This window comes from Onychomys torridus, chromosome 16 (assembly GCF_903995425.1).
Source record: "Onychomys torridus chromosome 16, mOncTor1.1, whole genome shotgun sequence".
Taxonomy (NCBI): domain Eukaryota; kingdom Metazoa; phylum Chordata; class Mammalia; order Rodentia; family Cricetidae; genus Onychomys; species Onychomys torridus.
Window position 1 is genome coordinate 17,524,765 of NC_050458.1, and position 14,335 is coordinate 17,539,099.

The following is a 14,335-nucleotide window of genomic DNA, read 5'->3' on the forward strand; positions in this document are numbered from 1 at the left end:
ATTATTTGGAGTATATTAAAATATATCTATGTGCTTAAGGAACTTCTTGTATTGTGTTTAGATGGGATGGAGAGATGGCTCAGCTGTTAACAGCAATTGTTAAAAATTCAACATCCCAACATAATACAATCCAAAGACAAACATACAAAGTTGATATTTACATGTAAAGTAATAATGGTAGAAAATATTAAAAAGTTTTTGTTGTCTGTGACTAAACGACTCTGTTTCTATAGAAGCATACAATTCTCTACATGGAGTGAAAACACTAGCCGCTGTAACACACAATGGTCTCCAATCTCAGCTGAGGTATCTCAGACAGTTTGCTGGCATTGTACAGCTTGATAGCATATTCAGAGAGAAGTGCATGCTGAGTGTTCAGAACAATGGCAACAGTGTCATGCAACACAGGTGACAATTGCTATAAAAAGAACCTCAGGTTCCTTTTGCGATTTTGAATTAATTTTTTCCCATTGTGTGTTCAAAAACCTTTTACTATGAGCAAAGTTTTCGTAAGTTTGGACTCTCATGAGTGTATGACCTACAGTTTAGAAATTATGCTATATGCTATAATCATATTGCTTGCGGATGAACAAATATCCATGAACAAGGAGGTAAGGAAACTTGTAGAACTGCCCAATACTCACTAAATGTAACTCAAAAGGCAGATAGTTTTCTATGAAAATACTTAGATATTTAGAGGTAAACTAATCAGTATCCCCAAACAGAAGTCATAAAAGAGGCTTCTACAAAAGTGTAAGCAGTGTGTTTTAGTTTTAAAACCACAAGGCCTACACTCTAAGCTTTGAAACCAGTAACACAACACAAAATTAAAGTAGCTTCATCTGCCTCTTGATACCAGCGGTCAATCTTCTCCTCTCCTTAATTCTGCTTCTTTATTGTCTATGCCTCCTTATAATTCCAGCTTACAATACAGCATAGCAAACAGAGCCATGGGTTTTAAAAATGACATAGTTATTATTTGAATCTAAGATATGCAGCCTTTTGTGCAAGCCTGGGGCCCCATATTCCATCTTTGCATTCAACTAAATCATCAACTTCATGATCTAGACCCTAGATTCCAGAGGATAAAAATTGTGGGTGTGGTAAAATTAGTGAGAAAAATTGTATTCTTTACTAGACCTTCTTTTTATTAGTATTTTGAAGAAAAATAATGGTTTTGCTTTGACTCACAGAAATACCAGGGAGTATTATGCTCCTAAACTACTTTCTTAGGTATTAAATGAAATGAAACTCTCAAAGTAAGAATCTATGTACTACTCAACTTTGCATAGCAAGATACATCTTAGGAATATAGCTGAGTTGTAGATTGGTTCTCTTTGGATAAGATAAAGCCTTGACTGAGGGCTTTGGAAGGAGTTAGAAGTAAGGATGTGGTGTGTAAAATATAGTGTCATAAATGCATATATTCAATGGGAACTATAGGCAGGTCTATCTCATGTAAATAACAGACACGCTGAGTTCATTCCGTGAGGAAGAATCTGGAATACTTCCTTTCTTGAATCAAATTTATTAGTTTCCCTAGCCAATGGTTAGCTGTGTGTGTCATATGATATGTGAGAAATCTTGCTTTATTTTGGTGTTTTGTTTTCCTGATTTCTGGTATATAACTATAGGCTGCTAAAACTAAGCAATGGAAGCTAGGCAGGGAGAACCAAATAAACACATAGTTAAAGGGTTTTGAAATTGCAGATATGTTTATCCAGGTTCATTTTGTCAGATGGTAGAAAACTTAGTTTATTCTTACTCTATCCAAACCCATGATAATGTCCTCTTTTGTAAGACAGAGATATAGGGATGGTATAATTACTGATGGAAAGCAAGTGAAGATAAAATAAGAATAACCTAAGCTCTAATTCAAACCTCAAACCATAGGCCCAACCCAAGGTTTTCTTAGGTTCATATAGGTTCAGATAACTTTGGACCTCTAGAAAGCATCATTTCCACAAAGTGACATTCTTCTTGCTATGTCCCCTTAAGAAAAACAGAATAAATATAGAGAATAGTGAACACTCCTTTTAAAAGCCTAGGATCTTAGCTGAGCTCCTAGGATTCCTTGCTAGCTGATGAACAAAGAAAGAATGCAAGGGATAGATGTAGGTTAATCCAATTTAATACTTTATCTTGACTAACTGGAAGAGCCCAAAACACTCTCAAATGACAAGAAATTTAATCTTTAAAAAAATACAACAATGGTTGCACAATACGTAATGATAATGGGTGGGTGTAGATTAAACTCTCCCACCTGTGTGTGTCTTTATGGTTATTTTACCTCTTACCATATTTCATTGATTTTTATAAGATAATAGGCATTTCTATATGACTTGTCAATGTTTTCTTCTTTCTTAGAAACAAGACTCTCTGAGTTCTTTCTCTTCTATTCACTTCCTTTCATTTTTTTCCCTCCCTCCTCTTTTCCAGTATATGTATCATCAAAACCTGGATGTAAAGCATTCTGCTAGGCAAGTTAGGGAAGTATTATAGCATCCACTGTTTGTGTTAGGACTCATACTTCCAGCTATTTACTGAACCCCCAAAAGAGGAGACAATGTATGAACATCACAAAGACTTCTAATCTTTCAGATTTGGCTTTAGAAAGAAATATTTTTAATTTATTTTATTATTCCCTTCATTTCATTCAGGCATGCTTACACATTATTTTAATAGCTGAAGCACACTTAATTAATTAATTAAACAATTAATTTAATTGCTGAAGAAGATGTAAAGGAAAGATAACTACATATGCTAATCATTTCTCCTTCCCTAAAGAAACCCTTACCCATATTAATCCTACTGATCCATGAGAATGGGAGATCTCTCCATCTTCTGATATCTTCTCCAATTTCTACCTTACAAAAAGCAATCTAGAGATTCAATGCAATCCCCATCAAAATTCCAATGCAATTCTTTACAGACCTTGAAAGAACAATATTCAACTTCATATGGAAAAATTAAAAAAAAATCTATCATAACTGAAATAGGCATTCCTGTACAATGAAAGAACAGCCAGAAGTATTACCATCCCTGATTTCAACCTCTACTACAGAGATATAGTAATAAAAACAGCATGATATTTGCATAAAAACCAACAGGTGGATCAATGGAATCGAGTCAAGACCCAGACACAAATCCATACACTGATGAACACCTGAGTTTTGGAAAAGAAGCCAAAATTATACAATGGAAAGAAGAAAACACCTTCAATGAAATGTGGTGGAGTAACTGGATGTCAGCATATAGAAGAATGCAAATAGATTCATATTTATCACCCTGCACAAAACTCAAGTCCAAGTGGATCAAAGAACTCAACTTAAATCCAGTTACACCAAACCTGATAGAAGAGAAAGTGGGGCATAGCCTTGACCACAATGGCACAGGAGACAACTTCCTGAATAGAACACCAATAAGCACAGACACTAAGATAGACCATGTTTAAATGGACCTCATGAAACTGAAAGGCTGTACGGTAAAGCATACCATGAATAGGACAAAATGGCAGAGAACAGAATGGAAAAACATTTTCACCATCCCCACATTTGACAGAGGGCTGATTTTCAAAATATATAAAGAACTCAAGAAACTAGACATAAAAAACACAAATAATCCAATTTAAAAATAAGGTACAGACCTACCCAGAGAATTCATAACAGAAGAATTTCAAGCGCCTGAGAAACACTAAAAGAAATATTCAATACCTCAGTCATCATGGAAATGCATATAAATCAAAACAACTCTAGATTCCATCTTATGCCTGTCAGAAGGGCTAAAATCAAAACACAAATGCTAGAGAGGATACAGAGCAAGGGGAACACTCCTCCATTGCTGATGGGAGTGAAAACTTGTAAATCAGTGTGGCAGTTTCTCAGAAAACTGGGAATCAACCTACTTTAAGATCCAGCTATATTACTTTTGGACATATACGCAAAGGATGCTCAATCATATCACAAGAACGCTAGCTCAACTATGTTCCTAGCAGCTTTATTTGTAATAGCCAGAACCTGGAAACAACATAGATGCCCCTCTCCCAAAGAATGGATAAAGAAACATGGTACATTTATACAATGGAGTATTATTCAGCTGTTAAAAACAAGAACACCAGGAAATTTGAAGGCAAATGGATGGAACTAGAAAAAAATCATCCTGAGTAGGGCAACCCAGACTCAGAAAGAAAAACACGGTATGTACTCATTCATAAGTGGATATTAGCTGTAAAGTGAAGAATAACCATGTTACAATCTATAGGTCAAGAGAGGCTAGGTAACAGAGAGGTTCCAAGGTAGGACACATGAATTTCCTTGGAAAGGGAAAATAGAATAGATCTCTTGGGTAGACTAGGGGCAGATGGGGATGGGAACTTGAAGGATCCCATTGGGGGGGGGGGGGCGAAGGGGGAGTACTGAAAGAGAAGGCTGGAAATGGTGGGGAGGCATTTCATAGTCAGGTAGAACCTGTTGCAAGGGAAACTCCCAAAAATCTACAAAGTTGACCCCAGCTAAGACTCCTAACAATAGTGCATACTATTGTTAGCCTGAACTTGCTCTCTCCTATGATCGGATTAGTGACTACCCCAATTGTTATCAGAGATCCTTCATCCAGTGGCTGATGGAAACAGATGCAAAAACCCAGAGTAAAATATTAGAGTTCGGGGAACCCTGCTGAAGAGAGGTCAGAAAGATTTCAGGAACCAGAGGGGTCAAGCATATTGCAAGAAAACCCACAGAAACAACTATCCTGGCTCATAGGAACTTGCTGAGTCTGAACTAACAACCAGGGAGCCTGTATGGGACCCAGGCCCTCTACATAAATGTGACAGTTGTGTGCCTTAGTCTACATGTGGGACTCCTAACAATGGGAACAGGGCCTGTCCCTAACCCTTTGGATGGCTCTTGGGAACCTCTTTCTCATACTGAGTTGCCTTACCCAGCCTTAATACAAGGGGACTTAGGCAGCTTGATATGCCACACTTTGTTGACTGTCATGGGCGGCCTACCCCTTTCTGAACAGAAGCAGAGGAGAAGTGGATTGGGAAGGTGGGGTATGGGAGGAGAAGAGGAAGGAAAAACTGTAGTTGCATTTAAAATAAGTAAATAAACCTTTTTAAAAGGCATTATTATAAAAGAAAAAAGGAAGATGAGGAAGAAGACAGAGGAAGAGGAGCAGGAGGAGGAGAAGGAGAAGGAGAAGGAGAAGAAGAAGGAGAAGAAGAAGAAGAAGAAGAAGAAGAAGAAGAAGAAGAAGAAGAAGAAGAAGAAGAAGAAGAGATGAAGAAGAAGAAACCCTTTCTTGGGGTTGGAGACAGGACTAACAGGTTAAGAGCACTTTTTACACTGCAGAAGACCCATGTTTGATTTCCAACACCCACATGGTGGCTTACAGCCATCACTAATGCCAGTCCCAGGGTATTTGGTACACTCCTCTGAATTCTGTGGGCACCATGCATGATGTGGTACACATACATAAATCCAGGCAAGATACCATACACATAAAACTAAATAAATGTTTAATTAAAAAAGAACCCTTTCTTTGCCTGTACCCCATGTAGTTCTGTTGACAGTGGCTGCCCCAGCTGAAGCTATCTGTCTATGTGGGCTCCAGCTGAGAGGAACTTGGTATTGCCATGTTTTCCATAGTTCTAGTCATTAATTCACAAAGAAAACACAAATTATCTGAAACACTGGGTTGATTTATGGTGAGAAAGACTTTGGTTCAAATTTTGGTTCGGCCTTTTAACAACTGACCAACTTAGGGCAAGATTTTCAAGCCCTGTATTGGATTTCATATTAAGAAACAAAGAAAAAATGTTACCCAAGGAGTATAGTTATTTTGAGAATTAAGAAATGACATTTGAGTACAATACCCATAAGTCTGAGCACCATGTAACCAATGCTTCATAAATGGAAAAATAATGGAAGCTGATATTATTGATGAACCTCTTGAGATTGCTGTGTGCAACCACAACTTCTGAGTCACTTCCAACCTTTAAGTGATGCAGTCTTCAGATACAGCTGAAGCCTAGTGTTTCCCCTCTGGCTGAAGGGTGGAGTAGCAGTAGACTAAAGTTTGTGCCTAAACAAGAAAGCAATAGCTGAACTCAATTAATGTGACCTATAATGCAGTGGTGCCTACAGGGTGATGGCCCATAGAGAAAGGGCGTTGCTTGAAAATGATTAATTATAAGGTGATGCGTCACCTCCTCTGACTATGAGAGATGGAGTAGTGTTATCAAGTAAAGTCTCACAAATTGTGTACTTGGACATATGCATAGTGCAATTTACTTGCGAATACCAGATCTTTAGCTTGTGTCATTGTCTCCTATATATTGATGCTCTTCAGCCAATAAATACCCACTGACATAAATAATGACATAGATAAAGTCCCATAACAGACATAGATAAGGCACTGTACCAAGCACCATGGTGAAAAAAATGAATTACAGTCTTAGCCTCACTGTAGCCAGAAATTTTCCTGTGTCCTGTAGCCTCTCAGTCCCAAGTAAACACACAGAGACTTGTATTAATTACAGCCTGTTTGGCCTATGGCTCAGGCTTATCATTAACTAGCTCTCACAACTTAATTCAACTGATATCTATTAATCCATGTTTTGCCACATGGCTTTTTGGTGTTATCTGTATTCCATTACAGCCCCGCAAAGTCTTCTAATCAAGACTGTGTCCTTGGTTCCTCATCCCAATTTATATGTATTTCTGGCATTTTCACTCATTGTCCCTACAACCATTCTGCAATTATTTTTCCTCAAAGATTGTCATCAAGAAGTGAATGGGTATAGGCTAAGTACATGATTTTTATTTCCAGTGTAGGCCACTTATACTTTGCAAAGTTCCTTTGAAAATTTATAATAATCTGCAAAATGACATGACTCACATATGCTACCGGTTTAAATGTCAATTGCCATGTCGAATCTTCAAAAGCTCTGTATGACACAGCTACTTATTTTCTGATATTTTTGTATACTTTCTTATTTTTCCTTTCTTTTTTTATTTTTATTTTTTCCTTACAAATTTTTGGCTATAAACATAAACTTTTTCCTTTTCTTTTTAATTTTTTTTCACAAGGTGGCATGGTTACCATATTTATAGAATAGTGTATTAGAATTAGTACAAAGAGCCAGGTGAGACAATAGATGTTATTTTGAGTTACTATCAAGGTTCTCCATGTTTCTAACAATATAATCAGATTTCCAACATGAAAATAATGCTGTGAGGAAAACGTCCACCATCCTGTGGATTTAGAGGGTAAGAAGTTGACATATTCCAGAGACATTCATATGTCAGCAGTGGTATTGAGAAGAGAAGACAGCTAAAATTTCTAGTTAAAGTTTCCACCTACTTCATGATAATGAAATTAAATATTGTTAAGATAATATTAGCAATTCAGTGAATCACCTATTTGTCATTCAGCTATGCCCCCATGACCTTTGTAGGATATTAAGTCATGATTAAATAATAACTCACCAGCTGGACTTTATGCCACAACCTGTGCATGAAAGAAACTAAGCTCTGCTCCCCACCCCCAGTTTAGTGATGGCCAGTAAGAACAACTGCTAAAGCAGGTGGCCGTACATATGCGCACACATGTACACACATGCACAGATTTACACACACACCTGAAAGAGTTTTTAAAAAATTAAAGCAGATGGCTCAATGAGAAATTGCTATTTAATTTGTGACTGATTTTAAAGGTGAAAGAAATCGCTCTCATCAGAATATATTCAAATTTCAAAACAAAACCTGGCTCAGGGTAGAAACAAGGGAGACAGCTGTTTATTAAAAATTAATTTTATTTCAATACTCAAACTAGGTTTCTAACTTGGATCCTTGTATTTTCAACCTCTCACATGCTTTGGGTTGGGCTGGATCAGCAAAGTTAAGTGGTTTCTGAAGTCCTGCAGCGAATGAATGATAATCCTGAACATCAACCTCATGTCTTTGAAAAAAAAAACAAAAAAAAAAAAACAAAAAAAACCCAAAAAGCCGTGATTTTCCTCTTCTGTTGCATTGTGACAAACATCAAGAGATAAAATTAATTCTTATCATTCAAAAGACTGGGGTTAACATAGCTTAGAAATTAAGCCTTCAGAAATATTATTCTACATTCTATCTCTAGTGATTTATCTATAATGTGACATCTAGTAGAAAACTACTGGGATTCTTTGGATACTTTCTAAAATTGCTATTTTGACCTTCCCACTATAGGATGAGTATGAAAATGTGGGTTTATCTTTCCATCTATTTTATGTTTAAGGTCCATTATGAATACTTCCCTGTATCATGTTTTGTTTCTCACTGAGTTTTAAAATATAGATTACATGTAACAATTATTCCTAAAGCTTTACTAGAAATTCTTCTGTATGTGACTTTTTATTATATTTATTTTAGTCTTGTCCTTTTTTTCCCCTTTCACCTGACCAGGTATGGTGGCACTTTAATACCATCACTGTGGAGGTAGAGGCAGAAGCAGCAGAATGTCTATGACTTCAAAGTCAGACTACTCTACATAGTAAATGCCAGGCCAGCCAGGATTACATGGTGAGATCTGTCTCAAAAAACAAAGATTAAAAAAAAAAAACCCCACGGGAAATAACTGGCATCTCTAAGTCCATATCCCAGGACATTGAAATGTGAGACTTAGGAGTACCAGCCTTAGTTTACTCCTCACAATAAAAAGTCAGTTACAATATACCAGTTAGCTCAATTTTGTTGAAGAAAGCTAAACGTGTCAGAGGCACGAATTCAGTTTTACTTTGGTCAGTTTCTAAGCTGCTTGTAAGTGAAGATATTCAATGTCGTTTTGAAATGGTTTCATGACTTTTGTGTCCCAGACTTCTATCCTATTTCAGTGATTGGATTTACAGGGAGTATTCCATCCTACCCTGCTGGCCTGCTTGGTGTAAGGCCAGAAGGAAGTCGAGAAACGACCAAGAAGGAGCATTGCCTCCTGGCTGTTTCAATTGGTTAAAACTGAAATCCCCAGTGTTTCCGGGAAGACGCCACACAAGCAAGGCTGTGTGCATCAAGACTTGCCTTCGGAGCCTGGCATTCTTTTTCTACCATGTCTAGTGTACACTATGTTCTTCCATAATTATAAATGTATGTTTCCCATCACCACAAAGCCTTCTCATTGCTTAAAGGAAATGCAGCTTCAAAGAGTTTAAATTGTGAAGGGCAGGCCCCCTCTGAGAGCTACCATTGCTCAGGGGTGATTCTGTCTTTAACTCATCCACAGTGATACCATTGGCCAGCTTGGCTGGCTGCATCTCACCAAGTTAAATTGGCCTGGGGCTTTGGTGGTTTTGGTTTTTTTGAAACAAGCATCTTTGTTGTTTTTTTTTTTTTGGGGGGGGGGGGCGTTGATAATGTAAATCTAGATATTGTCTTCTTAAAAATACCCTTTGCAGCATGCTTCCTTTAAAAAAAAGGCAAGGAGGGCTCTAGCCTTTTATGATTCAAACTCTCAAGCACAAAGGATTTTTGAGGAGGCCGGGCACTCTGATTACAGGATAAACTTATTATGGTGACAGTTTCAGTTTTAAGTCGCTGAGAATCAAAAGTAAAGTGGCATGCAAAAGAAGAAAAGGGCACCAAAATATAAGTTTAAAATGTGACATTCTATAAAAGCATGCTGCATGCTTTATCTTTATGACAGAGCAGTTTGAGGGAAAACCAAGTTGTATTTTTAATTATCTTTTTTTGAACTCCAACAATTACATTTCGCAGGCTTCTCCAGGATAGCAGCTCCTAAGAATGGAATCATGTCAGTCAATAACTATAACAGCTTGCACACCCATCCGCAAGGCACCATGCTAAGCACACATAATCATTTCAGTGAATATATGGCTTTACTAGTGTTATCCCACTTTTTCTGTGAGGAATTTGAAGTTTGTCAAGGTTAAGTCATTGACCCCAAGTCATTCAGCAAGAGGGTTCTAAGCCAGGCTCAAAAGTTATACCACAGGGTTTACAACTTTGGTTTGTCACATTTATCATACGCCGCGACAAACTCTTCTTGTTTGGAGATAATGTCTAATGCACCTTTCAAAGCGTAGAATACATCCCCCTGCATCCATTTGTACTAAGAGTAGGCTTGCTGATCTCTAGCCTAAAACATATCGCCACAAAGGTGCCTTTGCAGCGATGCGTCAACACAACTGATCTGGATCCTTGAGAAACGTGATCTTTCCGAACTGAGACCATGACAATCGAGTGGGTATCGTTTAATGAGTGCTTGGGTGATTTACAAAGAACATTCCCAGCTAATCCTCTCACGAATTGTCTGTCAGGTAGTATTATTCCCATATGGCATGTGTGGTGATTATGAGACTTGCTGAGAAGCACACAATAAAGGGTGGAGCAAGCAAAAGAGTTGACGCCAAATTCCATGCTCTCGACTATACCTCGTCTCTCATTGGCTTTTACACAAGTAAGAGCATAAACACAAACAGAGCTACCTGTCAAACACGCGCGCTGAGTCAGCTGTTTCACTGACACAGAGCCACATATCGTTCCTTAGCCTCACATGCCTTTTTGCCAAAATCAATTTCCAGTGTACTGAAATGACCAACCATGGCATCAATACACGAGTACGTGCACACACACACACACACAAACACAAACACAAACACAAACACACACTCACAGGCATGCACTCAAACATGCGCTCACACACTCATGCACACACACACACAAACACAAACACACATACACAAACACACACTCACAGGCATGCACTCAAACATGCGCTCACACACTCATGCACACACACACAAACACACATACACAAACACACACTCACACACATGCACTCAAACATGCGCTCACACACTCATGCACACACACACAAACACACATACACAAACACACACTCACACGCATGCATTCAAACATGCGCTCACACACTCATGCACACACACACACAAACACACATACACAAACACACACTCACACGCATGCACTCAAACATGCGCTCACACACTCATGCACACACACATGCACACACACACACAAACACACATACACAAACACACACTCACACACATGCACTCAAACATGCGCTCACACACTCATGCACACACACACACATACACACAAACACACACACACACATACACACACATTCCCTTACATGCTTTTTAACAGAGATACATTTTAAAGAACACAGAAAGACTTCAGTGCAGGTCTGTCCGATGCCAGCACTTTAGCCATTACATAACACTAATGAGGCCAGAGGGATCTCTGCAATCTGACATCTGAGAACAGTGCATCTAATCAGGATAATATGAAATAAAAGTTGCCCAAGTGCCTTTGATTATTCACAGAAAATTTGACATCTGACCTTCCCTGTCAGACAGGCCATGCTAAGTCTTAAAGGTAGATAATGCACACTTTTCTGGTAGACCTTATAGCCACAGCAACTTTGCCCCACTAATCAGTAGCAGTTGCAGTAATAATAGTTTTTATTATCCTTTTAATGTTGAAAACTACCATTTCTCACAGCACTACTGAACAGAGCACCATCTATTCTGCTTCAATAATGTGTTTGGCAGCGAGCTGGGTTTATCATAAACTGCTTTTAAGATCTTTTTGCCACGTGCTGTTTAAGGACAAGAACACTTTATTTCCTTGCCACAGAATCTGCAATGTTCAGACAAGTTGCATCCTTTATTAAAACATCACATTTTTTCAGCCATTTGTTCTAATATGCTCTCACTGAGGGCCCTACTCTCCAAACTAAAATGCGCAAAGGAAGCTAACTGTTAGGAAGTTATGTTTCCAATTCTGGGTAGCCTGGGGAAGATACAGGCCATGTTGTGATTTGCAGAATGGACCCTTAGAAGTTCCAAAGATGTTCCTCATTGTCGAAGAACAAAAGGCCATCAAGGGCTGTGGTGACGCCAGCTCTAAAACGGCACATATTGAATGGTTGAAACAGAGATAGAAGGAAGACATCAAGGAAGTCAACAACTCTTAATCCCACAGCCTGATTAGGACAACTGCATCTGGATCAGGGCCTCAAACATCCAAACTCCCACATGTGGGCGTGTTGTTTGAACCAGCCGTCAATGTCAGAGAGTGTACCCTGAGTCATTTTATCTCAACTATTCACTGAGCAGGTCCGGGCCGTCCCCGTGACACTTTAATAACTTGATGCGGAAAATGAGATAATGAATCTTCAAGGAGTCCAGGATCTAGTTTTTGTTCTACCCCAAGCTTAGATTCTAGCTTCTCTGTGATAACTTGTCTATCCTGTAATGCCGAGACTGGCCCTGCCGAGTATGGCCAAGATCCTCCTGCCCATTGAGTGAGCTCTTTGACCGCTGTCCACAAACTTAAACGGACCTTCTCACTCTGCCTGGCTCTGAAAACAAGTTCTCCCATAGGAAAGTTGGGTTTAAGAATTGCGATTTGAGGGCCTGGGGAGATGGCTCAGGTGTCATAGTGTTTCCCTTGACAGCAGGAGGAGCGGAGTTTGGTCCCCAGCACTTGTGTGGACCAGGCATGCTGCTGTATATTTGTAACACCATAACTGGAGAGGCAGATATGGAGTTCTAGCAAGTGAGCCTAGACTATTCAACATGCTCCAGGTCCTAGAGAGAGGCCCATCTGATAGAAGAAGAACAGTTCCTGCAGAATGGTATTTAGTGTTGACCTCTGGCCTTCAGTTACACATACACACAGGTATATATGCACCCACACATACACACATGTGCCTGCACACACACAAGCACACATACATATACACAAACATATAATCGAATACAGAGACTCGGCTAGAGAGGAACACTGCCACTTCAATCTGGTCAGGCTTAGCCTAAATCACATTCTGAGTTGGGCCTTGAACTTGAGATGGAAGCGGCCCTTTGTCTCTGAGTTCCCACACTGTCAGCCCATTCGAGTGATTAGTTCTTTCCTCTATGATGTGACTTATTTACATCTGGTAACCGTGCTAACTCTTCAAGATCTACGGAAATGGGGATTCGCTGTGAGACATGGTTGTGCTAACAGGCCTGTAATCCTAGCACATGGAAAGTTGAGCAGGGGAGTGAGGCTCTCAAAACCCAAACCAAAACAACAGCACAAACAAAAGCCTTGAGAATCCCACTGAAGTATGCCATGAGAATGCCATTAGGTATGAAAGGCCTGCTGTCTGTAAGGTGGTTCGTTAACATGTACTGTCTGTTACTACTGGAGCAGTAGATTTAGTCATATCTTGATGTCCCAGCCAACCTCCTAATGTCGCTTATTGCCTTATTACCCAGGTTTTGGGAAACAGCAGCAGTAACTGGAAATTCATTCATTTGGTTTGCAGATCCACTTCACCTCCTCCTCTGGAACTTTCTTGCCTTTGCCCCTCTCCATTTTTTCTCTCCTCCCTTCCTTCCATGCTTCTTCCCTCCATCCCTCTCTCCCTTCCTTTTTCCCTCCCTCCATCCCTCTCTCCCTCCCCCGCATCACTGGCTATCTGTGTGCCTGCCTGTCTTTCTACCTGCTTGTGTGTGTGTGTGTGTGTGTGTGTGTGTGTGTGTGTTTTCTTCTTTGGACTTGGTGTATTTGCTTTAAAGTAAAAATGCTGAATGTGCACCTTATCACCTGGTTAATATATGTAAAATGCATGAGTGCTCACTATTTCTTAGAATCAGGTTATAGGTAAATCTAAATTTTCATTTAGATTTAAGTATTCCTAAGTGTCTGATGCCGTGTTTCCATTTTCCTTCCGACACCATGTCCTTTTCTTCCTTCTAGACTCAGCACTGCTTTATCAAAGCTGACTTTCAGGTCCTTTCTCTCCTGTGCTTGTAAAAATTGGATACTATGGGCAGATCATGATTCTTGTCAGTCTGTTGGAGGAAAGTTCCCATCCATATCACTTCTTAGGAACTCATTTCTCAATGTACTAAAACCCTAATTCTGGGAGGTCAGGGAACCGTCTTTTATTAATGCTGTTTTGTTGTTGTTGTTGTTTATCAAAAGCAGTTACCAGTCTTAGCTACTAACACAGAATAAATCTGTAGATTTATGCATAGCTTCCGCTGATAGGAGCTCTATGGCAATGAAGGAAGTCGTGAAGCCAATAGCAGCCATCAATAAATTGCTCCATGTTGTTGAGTCAGGAGGACAATGGTGGGCCAGAGGCCTTACCTAGTTCAGTCTCTTATTGAGGGCTGAGGTATCATGATTCATTTGGATAAAGCAAAAGTATTTCCTTTTTAATAATTTCAGTTTTTCCTATAAAATACTTTATGCTTAATTGATATTTTAATGCCCAAATATTCCTCATTCCAGTGCAAAACTAATTGTTGGCT